The sequence below is a fragment of the Hylobates moloch genome, unplaced genomic scaffold, assembly GCF_009828535.3.
Source record: "Hylobates moloch isolate HMO894 unplaced genomic scaffold, HMol_V3 SCAFFOLD_6, whole genome shotgun sequence".
NCBI classification, from domain to species: Eukaryota; Metazoa; Chordata; class Mammalia; order Primates; family Hylobatidae; genus Hylobates; species Hylobates moloch.
In genome coordinates, this window is record NW_026652281.1 from 128,796,147 (window position 1) to 128,811,005 (window position 14,859).

The 14,859-nt window shown below is 45.1% G+C and overlaps 1 protein-coding gene across 1 annotated transcript in view; it reads right to left on the reverse strand.

Moving 5' to 3' along the window:
• Positions 1-602: 602 nt before the first annotated feature.
• ATOX1 (antioxidant 1 copper chaperone) overlaps positions 603-14,859 on the reverse strand; it is a 30,804-nt gene continuing 16,547 nt past the window's right edge. Inside the window, exon 4 of the mRNA XM_032158426.2 lies at positions 603-2,353. The gene's annotated coding sequence lies outside the window, so the exon portion shown is untranslated. The remainder of the gene's footprint in view (positions 2,354-14,859) is intronic.

Consider the following 14,859-nt stretch of genomic DNA (forward strand, 5'->3'; position numbering starts at 1 on the left):
ATTTGAACACTGGATATTTTATGATATTAAAAAATTTGTATTAACTTTTAGGTGTCACGATGGATAGGTTTTTTTTTTTAATCCTATCCCTTAAAAGAAATACAATCATACAAAAAATTAGCCGGGTGTGGTGGTGCACGCTGGTAGCCTCAGCTACTCAGGAGGTTGAGGCAGGAGAATTGCTTGAACCTGGAAGGCAGAGGTTGCAGTCAGCCAAGATTGCGCCACTGCACTCCAGCCTGAGCAACAGAGCAAGACTCCATAAAAAAAAAAAAAAAAAAAAAAAGAAAAGAAACAAGAAATACAATAATAAAATGAAATAATGCTGGTGTTTGTTTCAGAATAACCCTGTGCGGGGTGGGGGCAGGCAGTGGAAGATGCACCAAAACCGGCTAGGACTTGGTAATTCTTGAAGCTGGGAGATGAGTGTATGGGGTTCATGATATTATTCACTTTACTTTCAAATATTTTTGGAAACTTCCATAATAAAATGTTTAAATAAAATCCAGCTAGTTAATTTCTTTTTTTTTTTTTTTTTTTGAGACAGAGTTTCACTCTTTGTTGCCCAGGCTGGAGTGCAGTGGTGTGATCTTGGCTCACTGCATCCTCTGTCTCCCGGATTCAAGCTATTCTCCTGTCTCAGCCTCTGGAGTAGCTGGGATTATAGGTGCACACCACCATGCCCAGCTAATTTTTGTATTTTTAGTAGAGATGGGGTTTCACCATGTTGGCCAGGCTGGTCTCAAATTCTTGACCTCAGGTGATCCGCCGCCTCGGCCTCCCAAAGTGCTGGGATTATAGGCATGAGCCACTGTGCCTGGCCTCAACTAGTTGATTTCAACAAATAAGAAGTGTAGTCTTGGTAGGAAAATGCCAGGGGTTGGAGCCCCACTCTCAGTTCCTCCCTTTTCCCTGAGGTAACTTCACAGAGCCTTAGGTCTCTGGAGAACAGTTTGAAATCACTGATCTAGACCATGGATTATCGGGGGAACCAGCCCCCAATATTTCAATGTATGTTCTTTATATTTTCCCTAAGTGTCAGCTGGTCTGAGAAATAAAGAGAAAGAGTACAAAGAAATTTTACAGCTGGGCCTCCGGGGGGGTGTCATCACATATCGGTAGGACTGTGATGGCGACCCCAAGCCGCAAAACCAGCAAGTTTTTATTAGGGATTTTAGAAGGGGAGGGGATGTACGAACAGGGAGTAGGTCACAAGGATCACATGCTTCAAAGGGCAATAAAAGATCACAAGACAAGGGCAAAATTAGAATTAATTACTGATGAGAGTCCATGTCCCACTGTGCACGCATTGTCTTGATAAACATCTTAACAGGAAACAGGGTTCGAGAGCAGACAACTGGTCTGACTAGAATTCACCAGGCTGGAATTTCCCAATCCTAGCAAGCCTGAGGGCACTGCAGGAGACCAGGGCATACTTCAGTCCTATCTCAACCACATAAGATAGACATTCCCAGAGCGGCCGTTCATAGACCTACCCCCAGGAATGCATTCCCTCCCCAGGGCTATCAATTATTAACATTCCTTGCTGAGAAAGGAATTCAGCGATATTTCTCCTACTTGCACATCCATCTATAGGCTTTCTGCGAGAAGAAAAATATGGCTTTACTCTGCTCGACCCCGCAGGCAGTCAGACCTTATGGTTATCTCCCTTGTTCCCTGAAAATCGCTGTTATTCTGTTCTTTTTCAGGGTGCACTGATTTCATATTGTTCAAACACACATTTTACTAACAATTTACACAGTTAACGCAATCATCACAGGGTCTGGACGTGACATACACCCTCAGCTTACAGAGATGATGGGATTACGAGATTAAAGTAAAGACAGGCATAAGAAATTATAAGAGTATTGATTGGGGAAGTGATAAATGTCCATGAAATCTTCACAATTTATGTTCAGAGCCTGCAGTAAAGACAGGCATAAGAAATTATAAAAGTATTAATTTGGGAACTGATAAATGTCCATTAAATCTTCACAATCGGCTGGGCGCGGTGGCTCACGCTTGTAATCCCAGCACTTTGGGAGGCCGAGGCGGGTGGATCACGAGGTCAGGAGATCGAGACCACGATGAAACTCCGTCTTTACTAAAAATACAAAAAATTAGCCGGGTGTGGTGGCGGGCGCCTGTAGTACCAGCTACTCGGAGAGGCTGAGGCAGGAGAATGGCGTGAACCCGGGAGGCGGAGCTTGCAGTGAGCCGAGATTGCGCCACTGCACTCCAGCCTGGGCGACAGAGCGAGACTCCGTCTCAAAAAAAAAAAAAAAAAAAAATCTTCACAATTTATGTTCTGCTGCAGCTTCAGCTGGTCTCTCCATTCGGGGTCCGTGACTTCCTGCAACAATGGATAGACAATTTTCTTCTGAAAAGGGCAAAATAGTAAACATTCTAGGCTATGTGGGCCATATGGTCTTCATTGCCATTCTCCAACTCAGCTGTTATAGTGTGGAAGCAGCCATAGATAATACATAAATGAATATGACTATGTTTCAATAAAACTTTATTTACAAAAACAGATGGTGGCTTGATTTGGCCTGCAGGTTGTCGTGTGCCAATCTTTGACCTAGACCAACCCCTTCCTTTTATTCGTTTTATTATTATTATTATTATTATTGAGACAAGGTCTCACTCTGTCACCCAGGCTGAGTGCAGTGGTGTGATCATAGCTTCCTGCAGCCTCAGTCTCCTGTGTTCAAGCAATCCTCTCACCTCAGCCTCCTGAGTAGCTAGGACTACAGGCAGGTGCCACCACCTGGCTAATTTTTAAAATTTTTTTAGAGTTGGGGTCTCACTATGCTGCCCAGGCTGGTCTTGAACTCCTGGCCTCAAGCAATCCTTCTGCCTTGGCCTCCTAAAGTGTTGGGATTACAGGCATCAGCCATCATGTCCAGCCTAGCCCCTTCCTTTTAAAGTTGTGGAAACTGAGACCCAGGGGGTTAAAGTGGCTCAAGATCACACACACAAACACACACATAAACACACACACACACATACACACACACACACCCCCCAAAAAAACAGGACCTTGTGAAAACAGCTGCTGCAGATCCAAGTCTTGACTTTAGGCCTGCGTATCTTGGTATTACGGGCAAATGAAAGCAAGCATATGGCAGGTGGGTGGAAGAAATCAGGGAAGCACAAGCTTATGTATCAGTTAGTGTTAGGTTCAGCTGTATGTATATACCAGTAAGCTCAAAATAACAGTAGCTGTAACAAAAATGAAGATTATTTCATTCTCACATAGAAACAAAATCTGGAAATAGTTTGAGACTCATGTATATAATCCATCATCTTCTAGCTAAGCGCCATGGTGCGTACCTGTAGTCTCAGCTACTCTAAAGGCTGAGGCAAGAGGATCGCTTGAGCCCAAGAGTTTGAGGTTGCAGTGAGCTATGCCCTCAGCACTGCACTTTGGCCTGGGCAGCAGAGTGAGACCCCCATCTCTAAAAAATAATAAATTAATAATAATAATAATAATCTTTGGAGACCCAGGTACTATCCTTAGCCCATGGCTACAAGTGCTAAGGAAGGTGACATCATGGTCCGATATGGCTACTAGATTACATCCTTCTTTCAGGCAGGAGGAAGAATAAAGAATGGTGAGGGCCTTCTAATTGCATCAGCTCATTTTAAGGAGTCTTTCTGGAATTTCTTTGCATCTCATTAGCCAGAACTTAGTTATACGTCACACTTAGGAGCAAAGGAACCTAGGGAATGTCATCTTTATTTTAGGTTGCAATGTGCCCAGCCATAAATTACTAAGGAAAGGGGGATGAAAGGCTTTCTTTCTCTTTCTTTCTTACTTTCTTTCTTTCTTTCTTTCTCTCTCTCTCTCTCTCTCTCCCTTCCTTCCTTCCTTCCCTCCTTCCTTCCTTCCTTTCTTTCTTTCCTTCCTTCCTCTTTCTTTCCTTCCTTCCTTCCTTCCTTCCTTCCTTCCTTCCTTCCTTTCCTTCCTTCCTTCCTCTTTCTTTCTTTCTTTCTTTCTTTCTTTCTTTCTTTCTTTCTTTCTTTCTTTCTTTCCTTCCTTCCTTCTTCTTTCTTTCTTTCTTCTTTTTTGAGATGGAGTCTCGCTCTTATTGCCCAGGCTGGAGTGCAATGGCGCGATCTCGGCTCACCACAACCTCCACCTCCCAGGTTCAAGCGATTCTCCTGCCTCACCTCCCAAGTAGCAGGGATTATAGGCATGCACCACCACACCCAGCTAATTTTGTATTTTTAGTAGAGACGGGGTTTCTCCATGTTGGTCAGGCTGGTCTCGAACTCCTGACCTCAGGTGATCCGCCCACCTCGGCCTCCCAAAGTGCTGGGATTACAGGCATAAGCCACCATGCCCGGCCAAAAGACTTTTGAATAGAAAATTAGCAGTCTCTGTCACAAGTTATTTGAATAAGTGTGAGTTGGTCCTTTTCACCTGAAAAACTCCAGACCTGTGGTGTTTAATGACCATGACAAAGCAGCATCAATTAATGGAAAGAGCACCCCAAGCTGCTCCCATTTCCCTGTGTGAACTCAGACAAGTACCTGCACTTCTCTGTTACTTCACTTTAGCCATATGCACAGTGAAAGGGCTCTAACAGTTCCACTTGTAGGATTTTATTCCTAGGAAATACTGAGTTACCTGATACCAGACCATATACACTTTAATAAATTCTGGAAACAACCTATTAATAGATCATTCTATCCATCTATTAATAGATCATTCTATACAGAGTGAGACTCCATCTCAAACAAAACAAAAAACAATGTGCCAAGGAGCTTTGGTACCAATGTACCAATTAGATCTTAGTTTTGACAAATATGGCATAGTTATACAACACATTAACATCAGAGGAAGCTGAGTTCAGTTGTGGGGCACAGGCACCACCTGAGCTCAGAAAGGGACTTCCTCAGGTGCTTACAAAAGGACTGGAAGGGCTGGAGGAAGGGGCTGAGGCTGAGCTTCCAGCATTATGACTCTCAGAGCAGTGCAGGTGAACTGGCTACCAGAGGGGCAGCCACATTGCCCCATCAGGAGGGCAGGGAAGCAGAGGGTGGCTGCTGGACTATGAAGTTCAAGTAGGCACTGCCATGGCTGTGATCCAAGCAGTCAGGAAGCCACAGCCACCAGCACCTCTCAACACCTACGAAACTAGTGACTAGACACGGGAACACTGCTGCCAAATAACCAATGTCTCCATGCTGGGCTGGAACAGCCAAAATCTGCGGGACAATGGCTCTTCCTGATTTCCACTTCCAAATCTAGCAGGAGTGAACCTAATCAACGAAACCTAATTTATTTATTTATTTTTTTTTTTTGAGATGGAGTTCCACTCTGTCACCCAGGCTGGAATGCAGTGGTGCGATCTCGGCTCACTGCAATCTCTGTCTCCTGGGTTCAAGCGATTCTCCTGTCTCAGCCTCCCGAGTAGCTGGGATTACAGGCTTATGCCCCCATGCCCAGCTAATTTTTTGTATTTTAGTAAAGACAGGATTTCACCGTGTTGCCCGGGCTAGTCTCAAACTCCTGAACTCAGGCAATCCACCTGCCTTGGCCTCCCAAAGTGCTAGGATTACAGGCGTGAACCACTGCGCCCGGCCAGTGAAACCTAATTTTTAATGAGAAACTTAACTACCAGGAAATTAGGTTCACGTGGGGCTTGGCCTTCCAGCCTCACATGTGGGAAAGCACACAGGAAAGAGGTTGGAATTGACGTGTAGTGCCGGTGAACTATATGCATGCACCACTCTGTATAAATTAGCTAAACAAATTAAGGTGCATTTGCACAGTGGAATGCTTTCCAGCCACTAAAATCGGTACTTTTTTAGCTAATAAATACTTTCCAGTCACTTAAATGGACAAGAAGGGACAAATCTTCTTAGAATTCCAGACAACATATTTCTCCCTCCAGGGAGTGGTGTTTATTTCCATACACACCCTTGAATATGGCTGGACTTAGTGACTTGCTTCCTGAGAATAGAGAGTGAAAAGGGAAAAATGGTAAGTTTCTGGACACAGATCCAATCCAGTGTACCACATTGGGTTTAGTCATCAGGTCTTCTTAATCTTCTCTGATCTTTGAGAGTTTTCCAGGAACCTCATGGCCAGGAGTTTGCCAGGAACCCTAACATCATCAGCAATAGATCATGTCGGTATCTATGCGCCCCCTGAGACAATGAAATAAGATGGAGAATTTACCTCTGTGTATATTCCTCCCCCAACTCCAGTTTAATCATAAGCAACATGCCAGACAAACCAAATTAGAGGGACAGGCTATATAATACTTGGCCAATAGTCTTCATAACTATTAAAGTCATGAAAAACAAGAAATGATTGCTAAACTCTCAAAGATCAGAGGAGATGAAGGAGACCTGATGACTAAAGGCAATGTGGTACCCTGGATTGGATCTGTGTCCAGAAAGAGAGCACTTATGAGAAAGCTGGTAAAATCCAAATAACATCTGGAGTCCAGTTAACACTGTACCGGCCAAGCAGTGGCTCACGCCTGTCATCCCAGCACTTTAGGAGGCCGAGATGGGCGGATCACCTGAGGTCAGGAGTTCGATTCCAGCCTGGCCAACATGGCAAAGCCTCATCTCTACTAAAAATACAAAAATTAGGTCGGGTGCGGTGGCTCATGCCTGTAATCCCAGCACTTTGGGAGGCCGAGGTGGGCGGATCACAAGGTCAGGAGATCAAGACCATCCTGGCCAATATGGTGAAACCCTGTCTCTACTAAAAATACAAAAATTAGCTGAGCGTGGTGGTGCGTGCCTATAATCTCATCTACTCGGGAGGCTAAGGCAGGAGAATAGCCTGAACCAGGGAGGCAGAAGTTGCAGTGAGCCGAGATAGTGCCACTGCACTGCAGCCTGGTGACAGAGCAAGACTCCGTCTTAAAAAAAAAAAAATTAGCCAGGCAGGCTGAGGCAGGAGAATTGCTTGTACCTGGGAGGCAGAGGTTGCAGTTGAGCCAAGATCACTCTACTGCATTCCAGCCTGGGCAACAGAGTGAGACTCCATCTCAAACAAAACAAAAAATAATGTGCCAAGGAGCTTTGGTACCAATGTACCAATTAGATCTTAGGTTTGACAAATATGGCATAGTTATACAACACACTAACATCAGAGGAAGCTAAGTGAAGGATCTATGGAAACTCTGTACTATCTTTCCAAGTTTTCTGTAAATCTATTATTATTCCAAAATAAAATTTGCTGAGTGCAGTGGCTCACACCTGTAATCCCAGCACTTTGGGAGGACACGGTGGGAGAATTGCCTGAGCCCAGGAGTTCAAGACTGGCCTGGGTAACATGGTGAGATCCCTCATCTCTACAAAAAAAAAAAAAAAAAAATTATTAAAAGTTATTTTTTAAAAAAAGGGGATCAATGTTGCTCTGAAATGAAATAAAATTTAATATGAAAATGTGTCCATTAACTATTCACTTAGTGAAAGAAGCGGGTAATAAAACACCAATACTAATAAAACGGCTAGTTAGCACTTATTGAGTGCTTACAGTATGCTACCCTCCGTGCAAAATGATTTCCCTGGATTATCTCATTTAATTCTGAGAAATACCCTATGATGTAAATGCTATTATCCTCAATTTACTGTTAAGGAAACAATGGGCTAGATGGGTTACATAACTTGTTAATAAAATATGGAGCTAGTCTAACTCTGGAAACTGAGTTATATGAAACACAACCATATATCACCATTTAGCTTTACTTATATTGTATATATTTACAGAAGCCTACAAAGGACATACTCCAAACTGTAAGAGAGAATTTTCTTTGTCATATGGAGACTATGGGGGAGGGTGTCACACAAGTAAAATTATTTTAATTTTTTACAGTTATCCTGTAATATCATAGTAAATTAGGTATTTGCATTAATAACAACAAAAAAATGAGGCAGTAGGACTTTTGATTTCAAAAGGACTGTCCAGTTCTAACACTCTGGAATTCCCAAGGCCCCTGACATCTCTGGAGGTTTGGTCTGAGGCAGAGGCAGAGGCTTGAGGTGGCAGTAGGAGGGTTTCTCAGCTGTCAGGGTAGTGGGTGGTAGGGCGTGGTGAATTTGAGCTTTTGGAGACTCTGGGCTGTTCTTCTAGCCTTAACCTTCCACCTCCAGCCCTCCTTGCCATCTCAATGGCTTTAGTGGCCTCTCTAATTAGTAGGAACATAGGGAGAGGCACAGCTTCTGTTTTGGTAAAAGAGAAGTCATATACCCACAAACCAGTGCTTCAGTGAGGGTTGTCACCAAATTGGACTCTGGAAGGGGCAGTGACTGAGGAAAGCGTAGGGGCCAGGCTTGATGTTGGAAGTAGCCTGTCCTAGCAGGCTCAGTCCTTTTACAAAGTTGTAAGATCCAGGGACACGTTCTCAAAGGTGTAAAATGGAGAAGCCAGGCCAGGTGCGGTGACTGACGCCTGTAATCCTAGCACTTTGAGAAGCTGAGGTGGGAGGATTGCTTGAGCCCAGGAGTTTGAGACCAGCCCGGATAACATAAGTAAGACCCCATCTCCATAAAAAAAATTTAAAATTAGCCAGGTGTGATGGCATGCACCTATGGTCCCAGCTATTTGGGAGGTTGAGATAGGAAGATCACTTGAGCCCAGGAGGTAAAGGATGTAATGAGTGAGCCATGATCACACCACTGCACTGCAGCCTGGGTGACAGAGTGGGACCCTGTCTCAAAACAAAAACACAACAGAGAAGACAGGCTTTGTTGAGCTCCTACCATGCTGGGTGCTTTATTTGTGTTACTTCCAATGTAGGTACCATCCAGAGCCACATTCTCCAGATAAGAACAGAGGGAGTAGCCCACCTGGGTTCCCTCTGTGTGATTCCAGGCTGTGCTCCCAGCCTTAACCTTTCACCTCCAGCCATCCTTCAGTAACTTCCCTCAGCAAGCTCTCTCCTCACTGAGTCAGGAACCCTGTGAGCTGGCATAGGATCAGCGGAGGCCCAGAATGGTTTGGCTTTTCCATGTTTTCTCAGCTTCCACTCTCAAAAAGGCATCAACAAAGGGACTGGTGACCAGGTGGTCATGCTCATTCAAAAGTCTGTCTCCAAGGAATGGCTGAGGGAGAGAATTTGGGATCTGCCTTGGGAGGTAGAGCAGAAAGGGAGTAGTAGGGAGGACAAAGGGAAAGACCTGCCTCTGAGGAACCACCATAGGGAAGGGATAGGCTGATGCCCCACATATCAAGACAAACCCAGCCCCAGTCCAGAGAACTGCCAGGGAGATAAATAAGGGTGGGTTCAACATCAGAACTTCCCCTGGCAGAGCTGTAGAGCCAGCAGCTCACAGTGCCCCCTTTCAGGGGCAGGGCTGCTGTGCAGGTGAAGGAAGGCTCACAGACCACCCATCAGAAGGAGGGCATTGGGACATCTGTTCCTAAGATCCTACAATGATAATAATGATAATAACAATAGCGAAACTGAGCTCCTTCTATGTGCATGCGTCATCTCACTTCACCCTAAGAAGGTATTACTCTCACCTTACAGGTGTGAAAACCGAGGTCCTGGACAGTTCTATTTATTTATTTTTCAGAGATGGTGTCTTGCTCTGTCACACAGGCTGGAGTGCAGTGGTGTGATCATACTTCACTGCAGCCGTGACCTCCTGTGCTCAAGTGATCCTCCTGCCTCAGCCTCCCTAGCAGCTGAGACTATAGGCACCTACCACCATGCCCAGCTAATTTGTCCTGGACAGTTAAGCTACTTGTTCAAGCTCACACATCTGGTAAACAGTCTGTTTATCTGCAGAGCCAGCATTCTTATCCAACATACAGCCTGCTTCTAGGCATCCGGGGATTTATGATTCTAAAAGGATTAAGATCCTTGGAGCCCACGATAAACAGACCAATGGGAGGTGACATCCTTATTTTTAGAGGCTTTGATTTTATTGCAAGGCCCTAGTCAGTAGTCATGAGATTTACCTAGGGACACATGAAGACTTTCCTTCTCCGAAGAAGCAGATTAGAAAACTTGTCTTCTTAAACTAAGTGGCCACAGCCCTTAAAGACATAGAAATCTAAAAGAAGCTCTGATGGGCACTCCCAAGAAATTACAGACTTGGGTCTTTTAGAGACTGGCACTAATTAAAGGCGAACGTCATGGAGAGGGCGGTGACCTGAACAACCATTCACCTCCCACACGTCACAATCTTGAGGTTCCATTTTACTTTTCTTAATCTGCCAGGGTTGAAAGAATCTAGATCTGAAATTTTTCAGACTTCAGTTTCCAAACTTCAAGTCGTGTAATTGTGAAACTTTTTGGCCAAACAGAAAGTTTTATTTGTGGAATGTCATTATCAAGAATGAGGCACATGAAGATCTTTAATTCTCACAATGGTTAGAGTATTGTTATGACCTCCATTTTCCAGATAAGGAAACTGGGTTGCACAAAAGAATCAGGAACTTTCCCAAGGTCACACAGTTTTTAAGTGGTGAAGGAATTTAAATCTGGATCTGCTGAAGTCCAGAACGTGGCTTAGTACCACTGGGGCTATAGGAGGAAGCCCAGTAGATAAAATTGTGAGTTGGGCCAGGCACAGTGGTCACGTCTGTAATCCCAGCTCTTTGGGAGGCCAAGGCGGGATGATCACTTGAACCCAGGAGTTCAAGGCTGCAGTGAGCTATAATTGCACCACTGCATTCCAGCCTGGGCCACAGAGCAAGGCCCCATCTCTGAAAAATAAAAATAAATTAAAAGATACAAATAAGGGCCGGGCGCGGTGGCTCATGCCTGTAATCCCAGCACTTCAGGAGGCCGAGGCAGGCGGATCACGAGGTCAGGAGATCGAGACCATCCTGGCTAACACGGAGAATCTCCGTGTCTACTAAAAATACAAAAAATTAGCTGGGCGTGGTGGCGGGCGCCTGTAGTTCCAGCTACTCCGGAGGCTGAGGCAGGAGAATGGCACCACTGCACACCAGCCTGGGCGACAGAGCGAGACTCCGTCTCAAAAAAAATAAATAAATAAAAATAAATAAATAAATAAAAGATGCAAATAAAATTGAGTTAAGCGGCCTTGGTTTGGGTTTGGGTGTGTTGGTTTGGAAGAGGCCAGCTCACTGAGACTTCCCCTTGTGCCCTGTAGGGCCCTTGGAAAGCTTGATAGCACCAGAGCAGTTTAAAAAACTGGAAACAAGTGTCCTTCAACAGAGGAATGAATCACACCTTCTAGTATATTCATTCAACGGAATACTTACTACTCAGTGATGAAAAGATAACATTTCAAAATAATTGTGCTGAATGAAAAAGCTAGACAAAAATGAGAGCACACTGTGTGATTGCATTTATATAAAACTCCAGAAAATGCAAACTAATCAATAGTGACAGTAAACAGATCAGTGGTTACTTGGGGGCAAGCAGAGGGTGGGAGGGATTACCAAGAGGTGCCAGGAAACTTTTTAGGTAATTAATACCGTCACTGTCTTGATTGTGGTGATGGTTTCATGAGTGTGTGTGTGTGTGTGTGTGTGTGTTAGATATATATGTATCTTAATTATACACTTTATTCTTTAGGTAGGAGATAGCAAAAAAAAAGTTTACACTTTAAATATGTGCAGTTTATTGAATGAAATTATACCTCAAAAAAGCAGTTAAAAAAAAACTTCGGCTGGGTGTGGTGGCTCATGCCTGTAATCCCAACACTCTGGGAGGCTGAGGTGGGCAGATCGCTTGAGCCCAGGAGTTCGAGACCAGCCTGGGCAACATGGTGAAACCTCGTCTCTAAAAAACATATATATATAAATTAGTTGGGCATGGTGGTGTGTGCCTGTGGTCCCAGCTACTTGGGAGGCTAAGGTGGGAGGATTGCTTGAGCCCGGGAGGTGGAGGTTGCAGTGAATGGAGATTGTGCCACTGCACTCCAGCCTGAGTAACAGATATCCTGTCTCAGAAAAACAACAACAACAACAACACACACACACACCCCTTCAACATTCAAAAGATTTGCTTAAGCTCAGTCAGCACGCTGATGGGGAGCCAGGCCAGGCCAGAGCTCCCCCTGTGGCTCACACCACTGTGAGGAAGGGAGCCTCCCCCAAATACAGCCCGCAGGCTTCACCCTGCACTGAGGGCCAGGGTGGTTTCTCTCCAGTCATGGTAATGTGGGTACTGGACAAGCCCAGGCTCTGGCCACCAGGCAAATGGCTAGGTCACTAAGGCAAAGTTGGTGGGAGCTTCACCCCATCAAGCCCAGAAACAAGGGCTGGTTACTGGGAACACCCTAGGGGAGGTTGTACTCACAGCCAGGAATCTTTGACAAAAATATAAACCTGCTAGAAAGATTAGAAGAGACAATCTCTTCCTTTGTCAAATTATCTGGGCCAACACCTACTGAGCATCTACCATGTGTGAGGGTCTGTCCTAGCTCACTATCTTATGGAATCTAGGTAAGGATGGAATGAGATAAATGCAAAGGCATGTCACACTAAATAGGCATCCCCCAAATGGTAGCCATTACTCATCTATCAAATATCCCCTGAGTGCTTGCTCTGTGTGCAGAGGGAACAGATACTTGGGCTGATCCTCGAGGCCAGGAAAGATACGTGGACAGAAAGCTTTGCCACAACACTGAAGTTTGCGAGATAAATGCTTTGAGGGCCAAGAGGATAAATAAATTACTTCCAGCTGTGGAGAGGTTTCATGGAGGCTGTGGCATGTAAGGGAGGGGAAGGAATTCGTATATGGAGACAAGGGAGGCTGGTGGAGGAGATCATTCCACTTACAGGGGGCAGCATGAACAAAAGCAAGGCACCTGAGGAGCGGGCTGGCTGGCTGCAGCGAGGAGTGAGAAAGCCTGCAAGGGTGGTCTGGGGCCAAGTGCACGGGGAAGCCCCAGAGAAATGTGTGGTCACATCTGCTCCCCACCCCAACTCCTGCAGAAGCCTGAGCTCCGCTGTGTGATTCATTCACTCCGTGGACAGCCAGCTGGGCTGATGGCAGGTGTGGGAGCTTCCCTAATGCCTCTGTGGCCTTGGAAGAACAGAGGCAAGTGCCTCAGCTGGAAACTTGGATTTCAGCTAGGGGTGGTGGTGTAGAGAGAACTCAAAGGAAATGAACCCCTCTGAGAAGCACTCTAAGAGACACCAGTGTCTCAACTCTTGGGCGTTCCCAGTGGGCCAGCCAGACCTCCTAGGGCAATTGAAAATGGAAAAAATCCTCAAGTTTGTTCTCTCAGAGCCCAGAGAAACTTTTTTTAAAAAGAAACTGTCTTAAACGTCTCTGTGGATGGTCAAGTCCAGGAGACACTGCCATCTGGTGGTCAAGAAACACATTTACCTGGTGGGCTGGGAAGGAGTCCCTGTACCCCCGAGGGGCCATGAAGGCAGAAATGGCCCTGAGATTTGTTTAGTACTTTCATAATGGGATGGAAAGGGATGGAAAGGGATGGAAATTATGCTTGCAACCAGTTTAGAGTTGAAATAAAGTGTTATTTCTGGCTACACAGTTCCCGAGGTGCAGGCATCATGCATTGCGCAGATGAGGAAATTGCCCATCAGATAGATGAGGCGGCTGCTTCCATGTCTGAGTTGGTCAAGTGCAGAGCCAGGTCTTATTCCAGTCTCCCGCAGCCCTGGGTCCCCAGTAAGTGCCCAACAAATGGCTAAAGTGATGATTCTCAACATGTGACCCCCAAGAGCCTTTCAGAAGGCACACGAGGTTAAATTTAAAACCTTCTGTAAGATGCCTTTTCCTCCTTAACAATTGTACGGTAAAGTTTTCTAGAGTCTAAATGAATGCAGTGACTTCATCTAGTCCTAATGACTAATGGGATGTGTGCCTGGGTATTTTTGTTTTAAAAATTCCTGTTTTAATTTCTAATGTAGTATAACCCACATAACCAAAACTGTTTGATAATAATTTTTTTAATTTTTTTTTGAGACGGAGTTTCACTCTTTCGCCCAGGCTGCGGTGAAGTGGTGCAATCTTGGCTCACTGCAACCTCCACCCCCTGGGTTCAAACGATTCTCCTGCCTCAGCCTCCTGAGTACATGGGATTACAGGCATGTGCCACACGCCCGACTAATTTTTGTATTTTTAGTAGAGACGGGGTTCACCATGTTGGCCAGGCTGGTCCCAAACTCTTGACTTCAGGTAATCTACCCGCCTCAGCCTCCCAAAGTGCTAGGATTACAGTGAGCCACTGCACCCGGCCGAGATCCTCAATAATTTTTAAGAGTATATAAGATCTACTCAGGAGGCTGAAGCAGGAGGATTACTTGATCCCGGAAGTTAGAGGTTATAGTGAGCTATGATCATGCCACTGCACTCCAACCTGACTAGTCTCAGCCTGACTCAGCCTGACTAGAATTCAAATGGCCATTTTGACAGATTTTTGACTAATGAAATATTTTAAAAAGGAGTGGCAGCCAGGTGCAGTGGCTCATGCCTGTAATCCCAGCACTTTGGGAGGCTGAGGCGGGTGGATCACCTGAGGGCAGGAGTTCAAGGCCACTTTGGGAGGCTAAGGCAGGAGGATTGCTTGAGCTCAGGAGTTCAAGACCAACCTGGGCAACATAGCAAAACCCCATTTCTAGAAAAAAACTGAAAAAAAAAAAAAAAAAAAAAAAAAAGTTAACTGGGCATGATGACATGTGCCTGTAGTGCCAGCTACTTGGGAGGCTAAGGTGGGAGTATCGCTTGAGCCCGGGAGGTCAAAGCTGCAGTGAGCCCTGATTGTGCCACTGCACTCCAGCCTGGGTGACAGAGTGAAACCCCATCTCAAAACAAACAAACGAAAAGCCAAAAATGAATCACTAATATTTTCTGAGTGATTTTTAACCAGCAATCACTGCTCTAATTAATTTACATGTTTCATTTCATTTAATCCCCATAACCACCATTT